Consider the following 21646-nt stretch of genomic DNA (forward strand, 5'->3'; position numbering starts at 1 on the left):
TTTTATTTGTTTTAAACCTGCTGCCTGTTAATTTCATTTGGTGACCCTTAGTTCTTGTGTTATGAGAAGTAGTAAACACTTCCTTACCTACTTTCTCTACGTCAGTCATGATTTTATAGACCTGAATCATATCTCCCCTTAGCCGTCTCTTTTCCAAGCTGAAAAGTCCCTGTTTTATTAATCTCTCCTCATATGGCAGCCATTCCATACCCCTAATCATTTTTGTTGCCCTTCTCTGAACCTTTTCCAATTCCAATACATCTTTTTTTGAGATGGGGCAACCACATCTGCACACAATATTCAAGATGTGGGTGTACCATGGATTTATATAGAGGCAACATATTTTCTGTCCTATTATCTATCCCTTTCTTAATTATTCCCAGCATTCTGTTCACTTTTTTGACTGCTGTTGCACATTGAGTGGATGTTTTCAGAGAACTATCCACAATGACTCCAAGATCTCTTTCTTAAGTGGTAACAGCTAATTTAGACCCCATAATTGTATATGTATAGTTGGGATTACGCTTTCCAAGGTGCATTACTTTGCATTTATCAACATTAAATTTCATCTGCCATTTTGTTGCCTAGTCACCCAGTTTTGAGAGATCCTTTTGCAGCTCTTTACAGTCTGCCTGGCTCTTAACTGTCTTTAGTAATTTTGTATCACCTGCAAATTTTGCCACCTCACTGTTTACCCCTTTTTCCAGATCATTTATGAATATGTTGAATAGGACTGGGCCCAGTACAGACCCTTGGAGGACACCACTATTTACCTCTCTCCATTCTGAAAACTGACCATTTATACTTACCCTTTGTTTCCTATCTTTTAACCAGTTACCAGTCCATGAGAGCACCTTCCCTCTTATCCCATGGTAACTTACTTTGCATAAGAGGCTTTCTTGAGGGAACCTTGTCAAAGGCTTTCTGAAAATCTAAGTACACTACATCCACTGGGTCCCCTTGGGCCACATGCTTGTTTACCGCCTCAGAGAATTCTAATAGATTGGTGATGCATGATATCCCGTTACTGAAACCATATTGACTCTTTCTCAACAAATTATGTTCATCTATATGTCTGACAATATTGTTCTTTATTATAGTTTCAACCAGTTTGCCCAGTACTGAAGTCAGGCTTACAGGCCTATAATTGCCGAGATCACCTCTGGAGCCCTTTTTAAAAATTGGCATCACATTAGCTATCCTCCAGTCATCTGGTAGAGAAGCTGATTTAAATTATAGTTTATAGACCTCAGTTAGTAGTTCTGCAATTTCACTTTTGAATTCCTTCAGAACTCTTACCAAGACCAGATGGTATCACCTAACTTACTGCTGTTTAATTTATCAATTTGTTCCAAAACCTCCTCTAATGATCTCAATCTGGGACAGTTCCTCAGATCTGTCACCAAAAAAGAATGGCTCAGGTTTAGGAATCTCCCTCACATCCTCAGCTGTGAAGATCAATGCTAAGAATTCATTTAGTTTCTCTGCAATGGCCTTATCGTCCTTGAGCACCTTGATCATCCAATGGCCCCATTGTTGTTCAGCAGGCTTACTGCTTCTGTTGTACTTAAAAAAAAATTACCTTTTGAGTCTTTGGCTAACTGTTCCTCAAATTCTTTTTTGGCCTTCCTAATTGTATTTTTACACTTCATTTTCCACTGTTTATGCTCCTTTCTATTTTCCTCATCATCATTCCAGTGGAAATAAATCTTCTTTCCTAACCGAGTGATGCATATAACATGCATTTGGACTACACAGTTTCTATTGACATGAATGAAAGATGACTACATACAGCATAAATCTCATATCTGTATGAGTTCCACTTTGTGAGATGTGTGACATATGTCAATAGCGTACCAAGTTGGCTGAGACACTCTTTGCTTTCTTTTTCCACCAATGACTGAGTTTTTATCAAATAATTTTCTTTCTTCTTCACAATGTCTGAAAATGTTTAGATGGGAATTTCACAAACAGATGATGATAACATGTAAGTATTTTTTATTTCTGCTGGCTCTTCAACAGTTTTTCAGAGTTTCTTCCATACAGAAGTTGCACAAGACAAGGAATAGGTCCATGGGTGTTTAAGAGCACTATGTTTTCTGACCTTCAGCACTATGATACAATGTTTTATAAGAAGTGTTTTGTTGCAATGTATTTTCCTAGTGACACTAGATACAGCAGCTTGAGAGGTCATTGCATTCCTTTCTAACTCCAGTTCTGTTGGTGTTCCATAACCTAGAGGGACTTGACAGAAAGACACAGAGTCCCATGAATCTCTGTTATGTGAGATCCTATTTCTCAATATGTTTTGCTAACTGATTATTTTTCTAGGCTCAACATAAGAAACTCTCTCTTCACTCATAACTAGGGCTTTGAATTTCTTGTGAAAGTTACAGTAGAAGAGAGATTTTTCAAAATTTATTTTAAAGTCAGCCCAGTCTGCAATAAAATGACTGTTATTGTCCTACTTTAACTCTAAAGGCCACATAGCTCTTTAACATAACTGACAAAGGCATAACAAGAGCCAGTGTCTGTAAGATGAACCTAGACACATTCACACTGGAAATAAAGCACAGATTTTTAACAGTAAGAATAAATAAGGTGTTTAGCTTAAACCATTCCTAACTGGGTATAATCACATGATGTTAGCTACTTTTTGGTAACATATATCTAACATCCCTGTTACATTTTATACATTGGCACTTTTTCTCACGTTTAAATTAATCACTTGTTTTTAATTGTTCCTGTACATGACTATTTTTTCCATCATTTAGACTGATCAATTATGATAAAACTATTTTGCTAACAAAATTGGAAATGGTGCTAAACAAAAGGAAATGTTTACTTCAAAATACCAAGGCCATTAATTTAGATTAAGAAATTGTTTGTGCTCAGAGACTGTAATCAAAAGGTGATGTGAATAATTGATCACAAAAGGACTTTATAAGGAACAAGTGCAGCAGTGGATATTGTATTATACATTAACAACTTTCATTATCAGCATCTGCTGATTCATTTGGCAGGAAGCAAACTGCCGAGCAAGATTTCTAAGGGAGGAACAATCAACAGTATTTTCATATAAAATAACCTTCCGTTACTGTATTTTTCTCACAACTTTTGATAATGAATTCTTTCCTCTTATGAAAAACACATGCATTACAAAAACAAAGCCAGTTCATGGTTATAAAACATATATAAATTCTGGTAAAATAAAGATTTTTTATCAATTAAAGAAGTAGACTACTGGCAAATATTCCTTGCAAAATTTACTGTGCGGCTGGTAATTAAGTAGTGAGATGGCCATAATTCTTATCAGGGGGAAAATCTGTTTCATCACCCATTTCCCCCTTGTGGGCATGTAACTCAACAGATGCATCAGAACTGGTATTAATTGCTTTCCAAAGCAGCTGGATTTGGGGTACTCACTAGTGTGGTCTAGACCCCCATACATGTGCAGAGTGCCACTCTCTAGGTGAGCCCAACATGCTGGGATGAAGGGACAAGAGATCACGGGTGAGCTGCCCTGGAAGTAGAATAAGATTAAGGCTAGGGGTAGTAGTATTATGCGAATCTTTCAGCCAATGTCCCTTGTGAAGGTGCACAGGAGTCATGGGAACTATGGAGCCTCAGAGCCAATGTCATGACTACAAAATGTGGAGGGAGGTGGGGGATATGCATTCTTGTGCAAGACTCAATTTGGCACCTTACAAGGTCACCTCTTTTGGAACAGAAAATAAGTTGAGGTTTATATCCTTTACTTTGATGAGCAGCAGGGACTAAATGCCATTTGATATCTTTTCCAGAACGTGGAAGGTAGAGGAATAGTGGCACCATTTTTACTCCCACCCATCCTCAAGACCTCTTAGATGTCCCCATCCCTCCCTCCCCGCCTCATGTGCGCGCATATGTGTATTATATATATAAAAATGTGTACATATGTACATGGAGGTTAGAGACTAGTTGCTCTCTGCAATATCATCTCCAGCTCATAGCCAAGTGAAAAGTCTAAGCAAATAAAGATCAAAAGACTGTCCAGCATCACAAAAAAGATGGGATTAATTATCAGATATGTAGGGGGAATCTAATGACAAACCCAGCAACTCCCAACTTAAGTAATATGTTGGAAGGCAAAGGAATACACGAGAGGAGTCAATACACATACTTTGGCAATATAATGCAAACCAATGGGATATCCAGAAGGAAATAATATTTAGAAATTGATGGTAGCTGCATTCATCAGCTTAAACAATATTTGGTTATCAACAAATCTACAATTTATAGACCAAACTACAAATCTTCAACTCTGAAATTATTTTCACTTTAACATATGGATGTGAAAGCTAGAAATCCACCAAAGCTACAGACAGGTATCAAAAGAACTTTGAAGACAAATACCTCAGGAAAATGCTGGATATTATATGGAATAAATTTATAATAAATTCTGAGGTTCCTCAGAAAGTTCCCAAACCTATTTACAGAGTTATCCAGAAAAGAAAATGGAAATATCTGGAACCTGTGTTAAGAATGAAGCCACAGTGTCTGTCAGACAGCTGGAGAAGTACATAAAAGGAGCCAACCAAAAGAATCCCTCCATCAAACAGTACTGAGAGAGGAAAAACTTACAAGACTTAACATAGAGAACATGCAAATAACAATCCAGGATACATAGGGATGGCAGAGCTCATTTGTGCCTTAAAAGGCATTTGATGGCATGGGAAGGATTCAGAATTTTACTCCATACAAATATCCAAAAATCAATCATTAAACATCTATGAGTCAAGAGAGTTGGTGATGATATAGCGGTTTTGTTTTATCCCTTCAAATAAGCTTATTGTTAGAGGAAGGTAACAGCCCAAGAGAATGAAGCTCTTGTTATTTGTATTTTAAAAAACAAACAAAATTTTGCTAAACTGAAATTAAGGCTTATTATTCATATCAGTAATTTAAAGGTAGTTAGCAAAAAAACCCAAATAAACAAACAAACAAAAAAACCTCCCAGTTTTATTCTCACACCAAGATCTGATTTTTAAAAAGCATTAGAAGAATGTTTAAATATGGTGAATAATACTTTTTAAAAGGAGTCTTGCCTTTCCTAATGAATTTCAGGTTAGGTAGAAAAATACTCCTTTCTCCATTGACAAGCCTCCTTAGTGACTATTTTATGCATTGAAGTATAATCTCACAAGAAAAAGGACTAGGTACCTTTTAAAAATAAAATCTTACATCTCCAGTCATTTAACACCCGTAATTTAAGTGTGTTGCAAAAACATTCCATATTCACATTATTAAAATCTAAATAACTTTTCAAATTAAAGTTTAATGAAATCATCTCTGGTCCTGTTGGATCTCAACTGGATGAATCCAGTGAACTAAGTTTAAGATTTCTCCTTTTCTTTTTTTAAAATTCAAAATGAGGGGGGGACTTTAAAGACTTTTTGGACTCAGGTAATCTCCTCTATTTTTACAATGTCATAATTCATGAACCTTTTGACCAATGCATTTCAAAATATGGTGGGGATTTTAACTCAGCCCCAGAAGGGACAAAAAAATCAGTTTGTATTATTGTTTGTTACCTTAGCACTGAGGAATCCCTGTCATGGACCAGGACCCTATTGTGCTAGGCCCTGTACTAGCACAGAACAACAAGGTGGTCCTAGCCGCAAGGAGCTTACAATCTAAACACAAGACAAGAGACAAGAGATGTCTACAAACAGACAGATAGGGAAGTACAAGGAAACAATGAGTCAGTATTGGACAGTATGAGAGGCTGTGATCTCAGCACACCCTTATCCTAAGTTTTTTGTAGACATCACAGAAAAAGAGAGTTTTGAGGAGGATTCTGAAGGAGGATAATGATGTAGCTTTGTGGATGTTTACAGGGAGTGCCTCCCAAATGTAAGGGCCAGCATGGGAGAAAACACAAAGGTGTTTGTTTGAACATGTAACAAGTGGGTGAGGAGACGGACATCATGGGCTGATTGGAGGTGAGAGCTGACATCTCAACAGTGAATGAGAGATGATAGGTGGGGTTGGGGTAGACCTTGAAGGGCCTTGAATGTGAAGACAAGTAGCTTATGTTTGATGCAATACGGAGGGGGAACCAAACTGATATGCAAAGAAAGGAGTGACAGGGTTGAAGTGATGTGCTAAGAAAATAATCTTTGCAGCAGCATTCTGAATGAATTTGAGCAGGGTAAGATTACATTTGTTAAGGCCAGAGGGAAGGAAGTTGCTGTAATCAAGACATAAGAAGATGAGAGCTTGAACAATAACAATTCCATAATCCACAAAATAGGTGCTTGGGCAATAGCAGTGCCAATATCCCCACACTGACCTGCCTATATGACTCAACACTGACATGGCGAGATCCCCACAAGGGATGACTGGGTAATTTAATCTGCATACCCATTCAGTCTTCAGGGTGAAATCCTGGCCCCATGGAAGTTTTGCCATTAATCAAGATTTCACCCATGACACTTGTGCTGAGATTAGCAACAAGGATACTAATTCCTGTCAGTTATTGTGATGGGTTTTGTGATTTAGACCATTGGCCTCAAGGAAATGGAATGAAACCACCAAGTCATTTCACATAGTTAAACAGTTCTAAACACTAGCGTAGGCTACAGAATTAGGTTGGCATAAGGCAGCTTTACGTTGACCTAACTAAGCGTCTACACTAAAATGTAGCTCCCTCCAATGTAACTCTCTCACTAGACCAATTTAATAACTTCACCTCCACAAGAGGCATAGCACTTAGGCTGATGTAGTTAGGTTGACATAGTGTCAATGTAGACACTGCATTGCTTACATCAATGCTGCCTTTCAAAAGCCATCCCACAGTGCCACACACTGACAGTTAAATCAATGCAAATGCTCCTGGGAGGACGTGCACCACTGACACAAGGAGCATAATGTGGACTCGCAAAAGCGGTTTAATTATTGCAGTGGCTGTACATCGACGTAACTTAGGTCGACTTGCTTTTGTAGTGTAAACTTACCCTAGGAAATAAAATAGCAACCTCCTTCTGGTCTACACTGAAAAATAATATCAGCATAGCTCCACTGGTCAGCGATGTGAAATAACGACACCCCTAACTGACATACCTGTGCCAACAAAGCCCCCAGCATAGACAGAGCTACATCAATGGAAGAAGGCTTTAATAGAGATAGCTAGTGGCATTCAGACAGGTGGTGTTGCTACACTAACAGAAGAAAAACCTTCTGTCAGTGTATACTGTCTACGCTACGGGGTTATGTTAGCATAGCTATGTTGGTACAACCCCTGTAGTATTGACATACCCTCAAACACTACTGACTTGCCTGATTTGAACCAGTAACACAGAGATGAAAGACTCAGTAGCCTGTTACCAAGCCCCTGAGCCATCTAGTCTCACCTCATACATTAGGCCTCATTCTGATTTTCTGAAATAATCCCAATTTTTCTAAAAATTTCATAAATCACCATTTTCACCATTTTTCCAAACAAAAATAGGTTTCAAATTGACCCAATAAGCAAACCATTCTGTTACAGACAAATTGAAAGGAAATGAGATTTTTTTTCTAAACCAAACCATTTAAACAATGTCCTTTTAGAATGAAAGGGGTAGCCATGTTAGTCTGGATCTGTAAAAGCAGCAAAGAGTCCTGTGGCACCTTGTAGACTAACAGACATTTTGGAGCATGCATCCGATGAAGTGAGTATTCACCCACGAAAGCTCATGCTCCAAAATGTCTGTTAGTTTATGAAGTGCCACAGGACTCTTTGCTCCTTTTAGAATGCAAGGACAAAATAAGTTGCTTTGTCATTATAGCATTGTCATTTATGATGCTAGTTTCCTCATAAACCCAGAGGAGTTTTGAAGAGATCAGTATAAATTCACAATTGGCTGAAGCTTGGCACATAGGCTTTCTACATAGGTCTCTTCCCCTCCACCCATCCTTACCAAATTTGAAGAAAAAGCCATTGTCCTGTTTTATACTGTAGGGACACAAAATAGCAAAGTTGTTCAACATGCTTTGTGTTCCCCCTTATAATTCAAAACTTGCTTTAAAAAGACTTGAAAGTGTATAAGATGGTGCTTAGCTGGCTGATTTTGCAGCCCATGCCACCATCAAGGACTAATGCCAGACTTCTACAATATCTAGGCACAATAGGAAGGATAGCCAGCTTGGAGCGTCAGCCTTAGCTCTGAATTTCCCTTGTCTTTTGTGTTTAAATCAGACCCTTTAATGATTTTTTTTCAAGGTAGGTTTTCAGGTTGAACAGTACTTTAAGTACTAAGCTATCTCCTTAGTGTTTGGAGGGGATTAAGTTCAGAGTTCATTGTGTTGTCTGTCATTTTAAAGATTAGATAGTTTAGTTAGGCTCCTACTGGCAATGTAAAAGTCTCTGTATTTATTGACTGTCTGGAGTCATTATCAAAGCTTCTAAACCCAATCGACACCTTGTAAACAAAAATTCCATTATTTTAGTGGTGCTGATAAGATTTACATGGGATTTGCATTTTTGTTATGATTGATTGAGCAGTTGAATATTTTAGTACAGTAGAGGGCAGTATGATGAATGATTATATAGATTCAATAAAAAACTAACCTTTTACATTGATTTGTCAGGTTTGAACAGATGTAAACCATGTTAGTTTATGAAAGATAATACTTGCAGAAAGACTTTAAATTTGCTTCCAGGAAAAACAGTTTGTAAAGGGGAGATTATATTTTTGAATGTTTCATGTTTTTATTTTTTTCTTGCCAAAAGGATAGTGAATTGAGGGGAAACACCAGATTAAGGAACAAAAGGCTATGTTTGTAGTGAAAGGGAAATTATGCTTATTAGAGGGATTAATAAGAAGACTAATTGGAAGACTACTAGCTGAATATTTTTAAATGGTATGAACTATCATTTCCAGAGGAATGGTGGTTGGATAAGAGTTTGGGCATCAGAATTGATTTTATGGGTGCTAGAAGTTGCACCCTTTATTTTATTGTGTCTGTGTGCACTTTTATGCTTTTGTAAACAAAAGTATGAACGTGTGTTGTATATACACAGACTTGCAGACTCTGTGACTCTTTAAACAGTTTTTAATTGCACAAATTATGGCAGGAAACCACTACCAAAAACAAAACACTTAAAATAGATTACAAACTTTGTTCATAGTGATTAAAGCAACATGAAACAGCTCTAAAGCTAACAAAGTCAAATTCATATACAGTGCACTGGAGAGGGGAGCACATAACGGGGGGTGGGGGTGGGGAAATGGCGGCTTCTCTTCACAGGTGGGTGAACATCTTGCCTTTGCTTCTTTTAGTCCTTGGCTGAGTGTCGGGGCTTAAAGTTGCCAGATGCATTGGATGACTTGAACAGTTCCTGTATGCTGTTATTCTCACTGCCCTGCGCCAGAGCCATGGAGGGGAATTGCCTCCGGGAGCAAGGCTGCAGGGCTACAACAAGAAACATCTGATGGTGTTCCCAGTACCCTGTATTATCCAGGGGCTGCAGAACATGGCTGGGTCCTGAGTGAGGCCCTCAAACAATGAACTTGCCCTAATAACAGTGTGCGCTCCAGCCAAGCAGTCTGTCTGTTCTTTGCCTCTAAGAATCGCTTCTGCATATCCCCATCTTTGTCCAAGGGCTCCAAAATCTCATTCTTACACTCCATTTCTTCTCCCTCAGGTTGACCATTGTTAAAGGCCTGGTCCTTGAGAGTCTTGCTGCTGCAGGTGTTGCAGCTGGGGGAGTAGAGAAATAAGATATTGTTCATATTACTGCTGTTTCCATAGAAACACTGATTGCATTTTTTATCCTTGATTTCTGAAGTGCGTCCCCTGAGATCCATCCCAGTCTTGGGACACCTCAGAGATGATAAGCTACACCTGCACACAGGGGCCAGACTGGGATGTTGGGACTTACGTTTCTGGTTTCAGTTTGCAGTTTATGGTGTGCCTTGGACATTGCAGGGTGATATTAAGTCTGGATGTGCACTCCCCAGTTTGGGATGCATAGTTCATACTATGCTTTGGAGGGACTTATGTTGGTGCAGGAATTTCCTGATGGGGGGAGTTGAACAGTGAACCCCTCTGCATCCCCTTTGGGCTGTTCTGATTCTTGAGGATGTTACACTGTGACAAGTGACCAGGAGGCAGACGGTGGCCTTAATCAAAAGACAGAGTGTAGACCAGCGAGATACACTGATGTTACTCAACAGGATGGTCCCCCAGAAGTGGGGCTGCAAGCTATGCTGTGGGCAATGATCATGCAGCCGTTCTGCTGAATGTCTGTACTAAAAATCAAGCCATTTCTCAGTTTTAGATTCTACTTTACCTCCCCTGCAAACATGCAGAAAGTACAGAGAAAAACAGATATGGTTCAGCACTGATTGAAAGCTTAATTGCTCCCAGTCTCTATGAAATATGTATGCCTGTGAAAAGCTGTTATGCCACCTCCATAATTTGACTGCAATACTGATGAACTGGTATTTTATATAGCTCAGCCAGTTACCTTAGGAGCTGTATGGTTATGCTGTCCCTAACCTCAACTTCTTTCCCTATACCATTTCCTGTTATAGAGCATATGTACCTCAGCAGGGACAAATAGCCTTAATGATCCCTTGGCAGGCATGCAATGCCTATGCATACGTATACCTCATGTGAGCTGTGAAAGTTAGCCAAACTATTTTTTCCTGTAAAAGACTGTATCAAATGTTTTGAATTTCACACAAATAAGTAGTTTTTTCATTTGAATCTGTGAAGCGAGGTAGAAATAGAGGTTACGGCTGAACCATGAGGCCATCATTTTGAGCATGGAAACAGAGTTGGAGGGAGGATGACAGCACTCGCGAGCAGGAGAGATGGAGGAAGGGGAAAAGAAATTAGTAGAGAGGAATGTGCTTTCTGTAGCATGGACTTGGTTAACACTTGATGGTTGGTGCTTCAGCAGGAGAGAAGCTGATTGCCTGACCCAGCCACCATTTTGAAAATTGTCTTGTGGGGCGGGGGGGCAGAGAGGGAGAGTAGAGTGAAGGGGAAGAGCATGGGCTAAGGGAGAAAGGAAGGTAAGAGCTGGAGACTTGGAAAGGCTCCAAGCCCCTATCTACCCAAAAGGGCAGCAGCCATGGGGCACCTGGAACAGAAGTTAGTAGAGTACAATAATAATTGTAAAGATAGAGGTATACATGCTGAGCTCCCTTCAAGAGGGCCTTCCTCCTATGTGCTAGGCTTGGTAGCAGGCTGGCTTCCTACATAGCTACCTCAGGATCCTGAAGAGAGGTTGGTTTATCAAGGAGACCTCTTGACAGTCTTCCTCCTCCTCCTCCCCCACTGACTCTTGGTCATCCTTGGGGGCCAGTCTCCTCAGTGGTGACAGTGTCAGGAGTTCCTCTGTCCATAAGGGCATTGGGTTCGGTAGTGGCATGCCAGCAAAAAATCCTTTCCAACTCCTCATAAGATGAACAGGTTATAAACACAGGACCTGACAGACTTGTTTCTGTTGTGTGTGTGTAGAGTTGGTTTGTATATTTTCCTGAGCTATTTGCTCTTTATATGGCACCATCAGTGTCCCAGCTATGACCCTTCTCAGCCATCTGCTTAGCAATGGTCTCAAAAAGTTCCTTATTGCAGTGGTTGGTCACAAGAGCTTGCTGTACTGTTGCTCCTCCCTAGATAGTGAGAAGACCAAGAATCTCACCAGGGCTGCTGGACTAATATTGCTGTAATGCTCATATATTGGAACCCAGACGCTAAATGGGCTGATCCTGGCCCCGCAGCAGTTTTTAAATGGAAAAGAGGACATCTGGTCAACTAGACTTCAGAGCAGAGGCGGCCATACATATTAAACAGTCAAGTTTGTCCAGGATACCTGAAAAGCAATGTGAGATACCAACTGGAAGACTGCCAAAGTAATGTGCAGAAGCATTACATGCATATTAATAGTCCACACTAATTCAATTTGCATCGAACTTTGTCCACTTTGAAAGCAGAGTACAGAATTTGCAGCAAATAAGAAGTTAGGGCACATTAAGTGTTTGTGTCCTGTACATCCTGCCATTTTCAATCCACACTAAGTGAGTTAGTGCGGACTAAATGCCCATGTGGACATGCCCCTAGTACAGTTTGCATACGTTATGCATATTTAGCATACGTTATGGTATTTTGAAACCAATATGGCTAAAGGGCAGCAACTCCTTTCTGTTCTTTTGTCTCTAACATCAGTTTCCTTTGATCAGGCACCAGAAACACGATGAAATAAACTTGTCCGAGGGGTGTGTGTAGGATTTTTACCTTTCCCTTTGTTCTGTGTCACCATTTCCCCCCTCTATCCTTATTTCTCACCCCACAGAACAGCTGCTGATGCTCCAATGAAAGCTCTGACTCGGCCGTTGACAGTAGCAATCTGAAAAAACCCTCTTAAATCTTCTACTATCACTTCTACAGATAGCCATCAGACCAAATCATGCTAAAGCAATGCAAACTAAAGCCCTTTTTCTCAGAAGCAAAGTTTTTTTGTTTTGATTTTTTTCCCCTTTTGGTCCTTTTTGTGTTTGCTTTTTTATACATACACACAAAAAAACCCACATTACTATACATGCAATGAAATCAATATACTTCATTTTACATAAACAGAAGTCTATCTTTATAAGTAACAATAACTAAACTGGGTTAGAATGATGCTCTGCTTCTATTTTTTTTCAGTCCATTGTGGGTGACAAACCATTTTCAGTACTGAATCTCATACCGAACTGACATTTTATCAATACCTGCTGGTGTGGACCTAAATCAAACCATGTTAATAAGTCAAATCAGTTTGTCAAAAACTCAGATGTTGACAGCAAAGTGTCTTGTAATCAATGACAAAGGAATCAATAGAAGCACATGAAAATGTTACCACTATGGGACAGTATTGATTAATGTCTCAAAAATACTTACTTAAGGGAATGAAACAAAGCCCATTGAAATCAATTAAAAGTCTCCCATTGGACTTCAATTGGCTTGGATCAGCCCTTTAGACTGTAAGCTCTTTGAGGCAGGGGCTATCTTTTTGTTGTGTTTGTGTTCAGTGCAGTACACAATGGGACCCTGATCCATGGCTGGGGCCATTGCAATGCAAATAAGAAACTGCATCCCTTTAGACTGTAGGCAAATCTGTACCTCAAGCATTATTTACCTGGAACTGTGCTTTACTAGTTAATCTGATACAGATTTTTCTCAGCGACCGCTCTACTCCCATTAAAATTTCTGAGGGAATATAAATTTGGACAGACTATAGGATGGACAGAAAGTCAATTTCTCCCCAGTTACCTCAGTCTGGGGAACTTCCTATTCCTAGTCTTAATCTAACCCCTTTTTGCTTATATTTAACACAATGCTTTCCTTAAGTAATGCTCTTCCCATTAGAATAATTTCTCAAAAAACTTATAACCTTCAAGGTAAATGTCTGTGTAATAGGATTATAACCATAACAGCTACACAACAGCATTGTTAAGAATACTTCAGTTACATTTACTTTCCCAGTGCTTGAATTTATTGCCACACTGTAAAGTCCCTGTTCAGAAAAAAAAACACTTTTAGTTCAATTTATAAGTAGACTTTGCTGGAGAGAGATTAGAACTAAAAACGATTTGAGATGGCATTCTTTGATTCTATCTTTTTAATTAGTCAGTTAAAGGCAGGAGCACCTAATACAAATATTTAACTGTGCAGTTGTACACCGGGCTCAGGTCAACAAGAAGAAATTTATAGGGAGCTCTAAAGTCACTTGACAATGATTTTCTTGGATTATGACTTCTCAAATTGCTGTTTATTGCCAATAGCACTACATTTGGACATAAATAAGATTCACAGGATAGGGTACTGTCCTGGTTAAAATGTTTAATCTTCACTTTAAATGAGTTATGGTAATTGTACCCTTTTCTTTTTGTGTAAGAAGTGCCTTTAAACAAGGTTAGCTATTTTTACACACACTAATAAATCACTAGCTAAAAAACCTTTTTGGTTAGATGCCAGCCTTGTCTCCTTACCTGCTCTTCTTAGCAAGTAGAGTGCAATGGTGCATGACTGGAGGAGGGGAGGTTCACTATTTATTGGTGTAGTAAGAATGAAGTCATTAACCACTACTGGTTAAAATATCAGCAGGACTGGGAATAGAAACAGAAAAAGCCTGTGTCCTCTAGAACCTAAGTTGTTGGTTCAAATCCAGCCCAGTTAAGTAGCAACTGAAAGTTATTATTTAGTGGCGTATGTTAAATGAGGTTGGTGATCTTCCTTCAGTTCCCAATGGACTGATGTCCACAACACTAATGGCACCCTTGCAGCTAGTTTCAGGAGAGAGCGCAAGACAGAATTACTCTTTCAGGTTTAGAGGTGGTCCTCCTTGTCAGGGTTGAAAAAAAGCGTTAGTGGGGTAGTATGGGCAGCTTGCCTCTGTTCTGTGAATAAATGAATGCCTTTGGGTTCCAGAGCTGTCAGTTCACCACTTTTACTGGATCTATGTTCAGGCGAACAATTTAAAAAAAAAAGACCTTTACAGAGGGAAATATGGCACAGAATTGCTTCTAGTTTGTGATCCTCCAAGGCCCCAGTTCACAGTGACTCACCCTGGTTGAGAAGGGCAGGATTGAACTCCCTACTGAGCCCATCACTTCTTGCTCAGATACAGAGGTCATTGCAGAGCAATTTAAGAGACCCCTTCCTATCAGAGGATGAGCACACTGTATCATGAGTACTTCCAGCATCAATCGGTTATCAAAAGATGCATACATTTGAAAAAAAGGAATGCCAGGGCCAAATTCTACCATTTTCAGAACTGCTACTTTCAATTTTTGTTGGCCTCAGCAGTGGCACTTGTACTATTTAGCCCTTTGATTTTTTTTAAAAAAGGGTTGTTCAGAATGCTGTGTGAGCTGGAACAGTCCTGCGTGGCCTGTGTAACCCATACCACTGTAGATCCTGAATGCTGGAATTCTGCCTAGGTGTTTGCTTGCATGTCTCCCATTTACCCCACTTTGAGCGCCCAGCCCAGAATAGACTTGTTAGTCATTTCTTTATGAGACTAACCATAAACGAGCAGAGTAGCTGGGATTAGCACTCAGAGCCCAACAGCTCTTGGGAGATGGCTGGTCCCTTTGGAAGTTCCACAGCTTTTAAGGGAGCAGAAAGCTGAATGAAGCTCTCTCTGGCCATTCACTTCCCAAAGCATAGAATATGTGCTTGAGAATGACATTGGATGATTCATTGAGTATGCTCACAACCTTGACTTCGAATATTAAGTTAGGTCAATCTGAAGAAGAAGAATTTTCAAAGAGCCATGGTCCAAAGTAACTGCTCTCCTGGGTGACAATTAAAAAGTATTTCAGACATCCACCCGGGACAAGAAGGAAAAAAGTAGGCAGACTGAAGAAATTAAAAGAAAAAAACTACACATACAGCAATTGATATAGACAGAGAGACACCCCTCAGAGTTTTAATGGCTGGGGACAGGAAGGGAAACTTCCAACACAATGCAGAAGTGATACCACGGCAAAGTTAAGTAGGATGGGATAATCACAAATCAGGTGTACCATTTTTTCATGTGTGAATAGCCCCCCCCCCCCCCCCTACTGTATGCCCCCTTATCACCTAAAGTCACTCAGCAGAACCTCTACCTCAGTTTGCCCACTTTTCTGGACTCTCTCAAACTACCAACACAAACTCTTCTCTGGTTCAGCAACATCCCACCATAGAGCTAGATTTCATAAAACAACAAAATCATTCCCCAAATAATGTTATTAGATTTCCATTAAGTTCATACATTTAGTCTTCCCTACCAGCCTTCCCTTCATGGAGCCTTTTCCCTGAAGGCTCAGTGCTAGAGCCTTCTCACTCCAGCAGTTTCTCTCAATTCCCACTTGATACTGAAGGATTCCCTGTGAGATTCTACTCACTTCTAGCAGCCATTCCCTACCTCTACTGCAATCCTATTCCAGTTGCCTCTACCGAAATCTCACAGTCCAGCTCCACACTGGTTGCATCTCTCTCCCCCTCTGTAGTTTCTGCTGCTGTTTATAGAGGAATCAGCTCTTCCATACCCAGCTGGTTCTACTAATTAAACCCCACACCCCGTCACAGGAGTGATGGGCATGGCTAATTGCAGAGGGATGGCATATTCCATGCCTCTGACCCCTAAAGAGGATGGGATTTCCTGCGACTGTAGGGCCTATTTCCGTTCCTCCGTCTGTTCACGCATCCGGGCGGAGTTCCTCTGGGCGGTGTCCAATGGCTCCCTTGACGCATTTGAGGAGCAGTGGGCGTTGTCCGGGGTTCTCTGCTCAGTGTCCCCATCCGGTTCCCTTAGTTTAGCCCTATGACCTCACTCCCGATCCTGTTTTCTTCATTAGTTGTCCCACGTACTTACTTGGTGTCCTAGACCTGTGGGTCCTCCCCTTAGGCTGGGGGGAGGTCCTTTAGAAGTGGGTGGGCTTTGCCCGCCCACCCCCACTGGATGCCAATAGGACCCCTAAAGAGGCAGACCACCCAGTTACACTGTGCATGCCACATTTACCAGAACCATGAAAAGAAACATTTTGGGGACAGGACTTAGAATTTGTGTGGTGTTCAACAATTATTATTAACAAATCCGTGTCCCTATATAACACTTCCCAGAGGTTCTCATTTATACATGATGATGGTAAATCATCCAGCTTCTTGTTTCCTAGTTTATTCATGCTGAAAAGTGAGACTTTCTTCACTTCTGATGGCTAAGTATGAGGAACATTAATGTATTGAACCTGGTGTTTTGATGACAGTCAAGAAGCTGCCAAATGTACTTTTGGTGTTTTGAAGTCATGCCCCCAACAAATTTGAGGCTCTACAATGGTAATGTAAAAGACCACCAATATTAGTTCAGCTATGCATGAATACAGGTATCCGTCCCTCTGCAGTATCTCTGCTTCTGGAGAGGAACTCATCTGTGTCTAACCTGATCTTCATTACAAGTTCTCAGACAGTAAAAGTCACATTTGTGAAGCAACAATCTTAAAAATGGCCTCTTTTGCCCAGATTATGCTTCTTTTTAGAGTGCTGTTGGAACAGCTGGCTGGCTACAGAAATCCTTATTTACAGGATGGAAATGTCACATTTCTGTGGCTTCTCCCAGGCTCCCCCACTACTATCTGATGGGAAAAATATACAACTGAGGTGTCATCCTCCCTGCAGGAATCATGTAGTGACATTTTTGAAAATTAGCAAACTAAAATATGTCCAGAGCATTTCACAAGTGTAAAAATATAATATATAGTTTTAACATAAAGCATACACGTTATCTGTAGAGAGTACTGTATGGCACTGATTTATTACTCACCTCCTCAGATTTATTGCATAGTGATTATCGGGGGTGGAAGGTGGTGTCTTTTGTATCTAGTTTTGTAAAAATTGATTCAGTGATGTTCCAATAAACAATTCTTCATTTAATAATGTAGATATATGATTTTCCGTAGTTCATTAAATCTTTGCGTCTGCACATGGAATTCAATAAATAGTAACCTTTTTATATACCACTATGAGTGGACTCTCAAATTAATAGTAAGACACAGCAGCTATGTACTTTTTTTATTATTGCAGATATCAATAAAAATAAATACAATAGTTCTGTGGTCTGCAAGCTAAAATACAGAAGGATTATATATAGTAATGAACAAGCTAAGGGGTATGTGTACCACCGCCTTTTGCTGGATTAAATCAGAACTGTTTGACTTTGTGTTTGATGCCCCACACAGATCACAGTTAGCAGTGTGTTACTGTGGACACTGATTTCCTAATGCCACATTCAGATTGGCCAGTTGGGTGTTTATGATGTCACACCTATACACCAATTCACAGTGCAGCACAGCTAAAGCCTACCTCATCACCCATTACACTGGTTTACAAGGAGGAATGCTGGTCAGTGTGCATATGAGCTACTGCCTTCTGCTAATAGGAAGGCAGACCACACTTGCTCATGTGCTCACAAGTTCCCTCCGCTGGAACATTAGTTCACTGAACTGTATGTCTACACTGAAGGGGGGTGTGGGGAAGACACCTCCCTAACTCGGGTTAGTTAACATCCCTTAACTAACTCCGGTTAAAGTAACAGTGAAGACATGGTAACTCAGCTTTTAACTGGAGTTAGCAGCTTGAGTTTAAGACCACAGAGTAGCTTGGGGTTGAACTTGAGCTCCTAAATTGTTAAAAGTTGAATTACCATCTCTTCACTGCTATTTTAACCTGAGTTAAGAGCACACCACTTCATGCAGTGTAGACACACCCTAAGACGAGCTGAGTTTCTGAGCTGAGGATCATGAGTCCTCACCCCCTCTGGCATGTATGCAATTAACTGACAACTGGTATCTGTGTATATAGGCTGGTTATTACAAAGTGCACAGAGGTAGTACAGAGATTCCTAATTCCAGTTCAAAAGAGGCTAAAGAGGAAGGATGCTATAACAGATTCCTGAGTTCAAGCATGTGTAAAATGCAGGAGTCAGGCAGGACACAACCCCAGTGCTTAATTTGTGCCAGGGTTGAGCCTCCAGCACCCCAAGGCTTGCCAGCTCATAGCCTTGGCACCTCTGGGCTTGCTGCATCAGTTATGAAAGTAAAAAAATTGCTTGATCCCTGGCATCCAATTGTTTGAGCCCAGCACCTCTTTTGTTTCATATTAAGCACTGCCCAACCCTGCCCTGCAGCGCAGGATCCAACCTAAATAACCTCAGTGCCTCCACCCCAGACTATTTACTGGGACACATCAGGCCACAAACATTTACAAATTAGTCCTGGGCCCAAAAAAGGTTAAGAACCACTGCTATAAGGCAAATATTTAGGGGATGTTACCAATTCTTTCAGACTGAGTAGGTGTGTTCTTGACTATTAAATCACGGCATATTGAATCTTATGGGGCAATTCACCGCTCTGTATAAATACAGAGCAACAAATAGGAAAAGTCAAGTGCTACAAATCCATTATATCATCCTCAAGTATAACTTCCACATGTTTTAAAAAAAACAAATAAACCTTAGGTGACTCTCTGATATGGTACATAATCTCTTCCAGAGTCATGAAAGAATCAAACCCATAGATCTTTTTGTATTTATTTTGTATTTAGTGGACAGAGAAGACTTTACATCTATGGTGCATAATATAGTTCTTCACACGAGAAAGAGAGAGAGAGAGACACACACACACACACACACACACACACCAGTAAATGGGTTTTTATTTTTTTATACTATAACAAAATAGTAACTGATAAGCACATTTGTAGTGGGGGGGGGGGGAAGATCTGTAAACCCAGTGAAACTTCCAATATTTCTCTATAGGCCTAGTTTGCATTTATCATAATTTATTATGTCTGTGGGCAGTAGACTCTACCTTAAAGAAAACTATATTACGTCATGCAATTTATTCTTTACTATGATCTTTCATTCATCTTTAGAATGGAGTCCAGTCAGATCTAACAATTCCGCATTCATCTTCCCTTCTAAATCCCAGTTACAGTTGATCTCTCTTTGTGTTAGACCCTTTCAAAGAGAGTTATATAGACACACTTATGAAAAACCAAGAATGTAACTGTAAAGATAAGTATCTACTTTTATTGCCTTTTTACTATTGTTTTGTTTTATAATTATGCACTTATACTGACATGAATAACTGGCAATGCACCGTGTAATGGTGACGTCAAATGATTCTTTTAATGGGTGTATAAAAAACTACAGATACATAAGAAAATAGTTGATGTGTTTACTTGGTTTGAAAATAGTTTTCAAAAGGAACTGGATTTGTGCTCAACACAAAGAGGAAGCAAATATGTAAACCATGCATCTTTGAAATAGATAACTGTTCTAGATGCTTAGTAACCCTTACAGTCAGTCAACACCCATCTTTATTGAACAAGCATTTGACGAGTACTGAGGCAGTTGTGAGATTTCTTTGGGGAATTTGAGGACTGGGAAGACTTTGTTTTATAGTATCTTTTCCTGAGTGCCAGGGAGAAGGTAGGTACTGCTGTTTTATAATGGCTTTACTGATTATGGATTGCATTTTTAATTAATGAGAGAGACAAGGTAGGTGAGGTAATAATATCTTTTATTGGACCAGCATCTATTGGTGGAAAACACAAGCTTTTGAGCTACACAGAGAATGGCAAGGGTGCCAAGAAGTGGGATTAGGTGTTCTATTTACACTTGTTTAAAGCACAATTTGTGTTATGGGTGGTGGTGTGGGGTCCTGCAGAATATTCAACCTGAACCAAGGCCAGTTCAGCCTCTGGCAGCCCTTCAAGGAAAGACATGTATGGCCCTCTCCCCCAGGTGCATCAAAGATTGGGATCTAGCCCTATATGTACTGTAGCAGTAAATGGAAGGAAAGTAGTGAGAGGCTTTGCTAGTGTGAACTATAGTAGCTCAGTCACATTCTGCTCTCTTTAGTATAACATGAGCCAGAGCTAGTGTTCTATAAGACATCCACAAATAGTGGTGAATGCCTTACAAAAAGTTACCCCTTAACTCTTAAGCAGCCAGCAGTATGAGTGACCTGCACCAGATGTGCCATAATTCCAACTGATACTCACACACATGCCCTGGCCATCATCCTCTGAACTGTATGGTTGAGCAGGGAGATGGAAGCACCCAGACATTCTGGATCATATGCCAACAAACAATCAGGTGTGCTCTGTTATCTAGCAACCATAGAATGTCAAAGCTAGAAGGGACCTCAGGGAGTCATCTAGTCCAACCCCCTGCTCAAAGCAGGACCAATCCCCAAACAGGTTTTTGCCCCGGACTCCTAAGTGGCTCCCTGTCATAAACAAATAGTTAAGGGTTAATGTCTCTTTTACCTGTAAGGGGTTAACAAACAGTGAACCTGGAACACCTGACCAGAGGACCAATCAGGAGACAAGATACTTTCAACTCTCGGTGGAGGGAAGCCTTTGTTTGTGTTTTTTGGGTTTTGCTTTGTTCTCTCTGGGTTCTGAGAGTGACCAGACATACTTACAGGCTCTCTAATTTTCTATTCAAGTAGTAAGTATAAGTAGAAAGGTGGTTTAGTCTTTTTGATTGTTTTCTTTATTTGCAACTGTGTATTTTGCTGAAAGGATTTTAATTTGAATTTGTGCTGGGGGAGGCTTCTCTCTAGTGTCTCTAAGCTGAAAGACCCTGTAACATTTTCCAACTGATTTTACAGAGACAATTTTTACTTTTTTCCTTCCTTTATTAAAAGCTTTTCTTTTTTAAGACCTGATTAATTTTTTCCCCTTGTTGAGGCCCAAGGGAATTGAGTCTGTACTCACCAGGGAATTGGTGGGAGAAAGGGAGAGAGAAGGATGGGATGGAGGAATGAGGGAAGGTGGAATTCCTCTGTGTTTTAGATTCACGGAGCTTGAATCTGTATTGCCTCTTGGTGAGGGGAAAGAGGAGGGGGGAAGGTGACATTCCTCTCTGTTTTAAGATTCAAGGAGTTTGAATCACAGTGATCTCCTAGTGTATCCAAGGAGAGGAGGATGTGGGAGGAAGAAAGGAGGAAGAGGAATGGTTTATTTCCCTTTGTTGTGAGACCCAAGGAGTTTGGGGTCTTGGGGTCCCCAGAAAAGGTTTTGGGAGGACCAGAGTGTACCAGGCACTGCAAGTCCTGGTTGGTGGCAGCACTAC

Source organism: Chelonoidis abingdonii, chromosome 15 (genome assembly GCF_003597395.2).
Source record: "Chelonoidis abingdonii isolate Lonesome George chromosome 15, CheloAbing_2.0, whole genome shotgun sequence".
Classification (NCBI taxonomy): domain Eukaryota; kingdom Metazoa; phylum Chordata; order Testudines; family Testudinidae; genus Chelonoidis; species Chelonoidis abingdonii.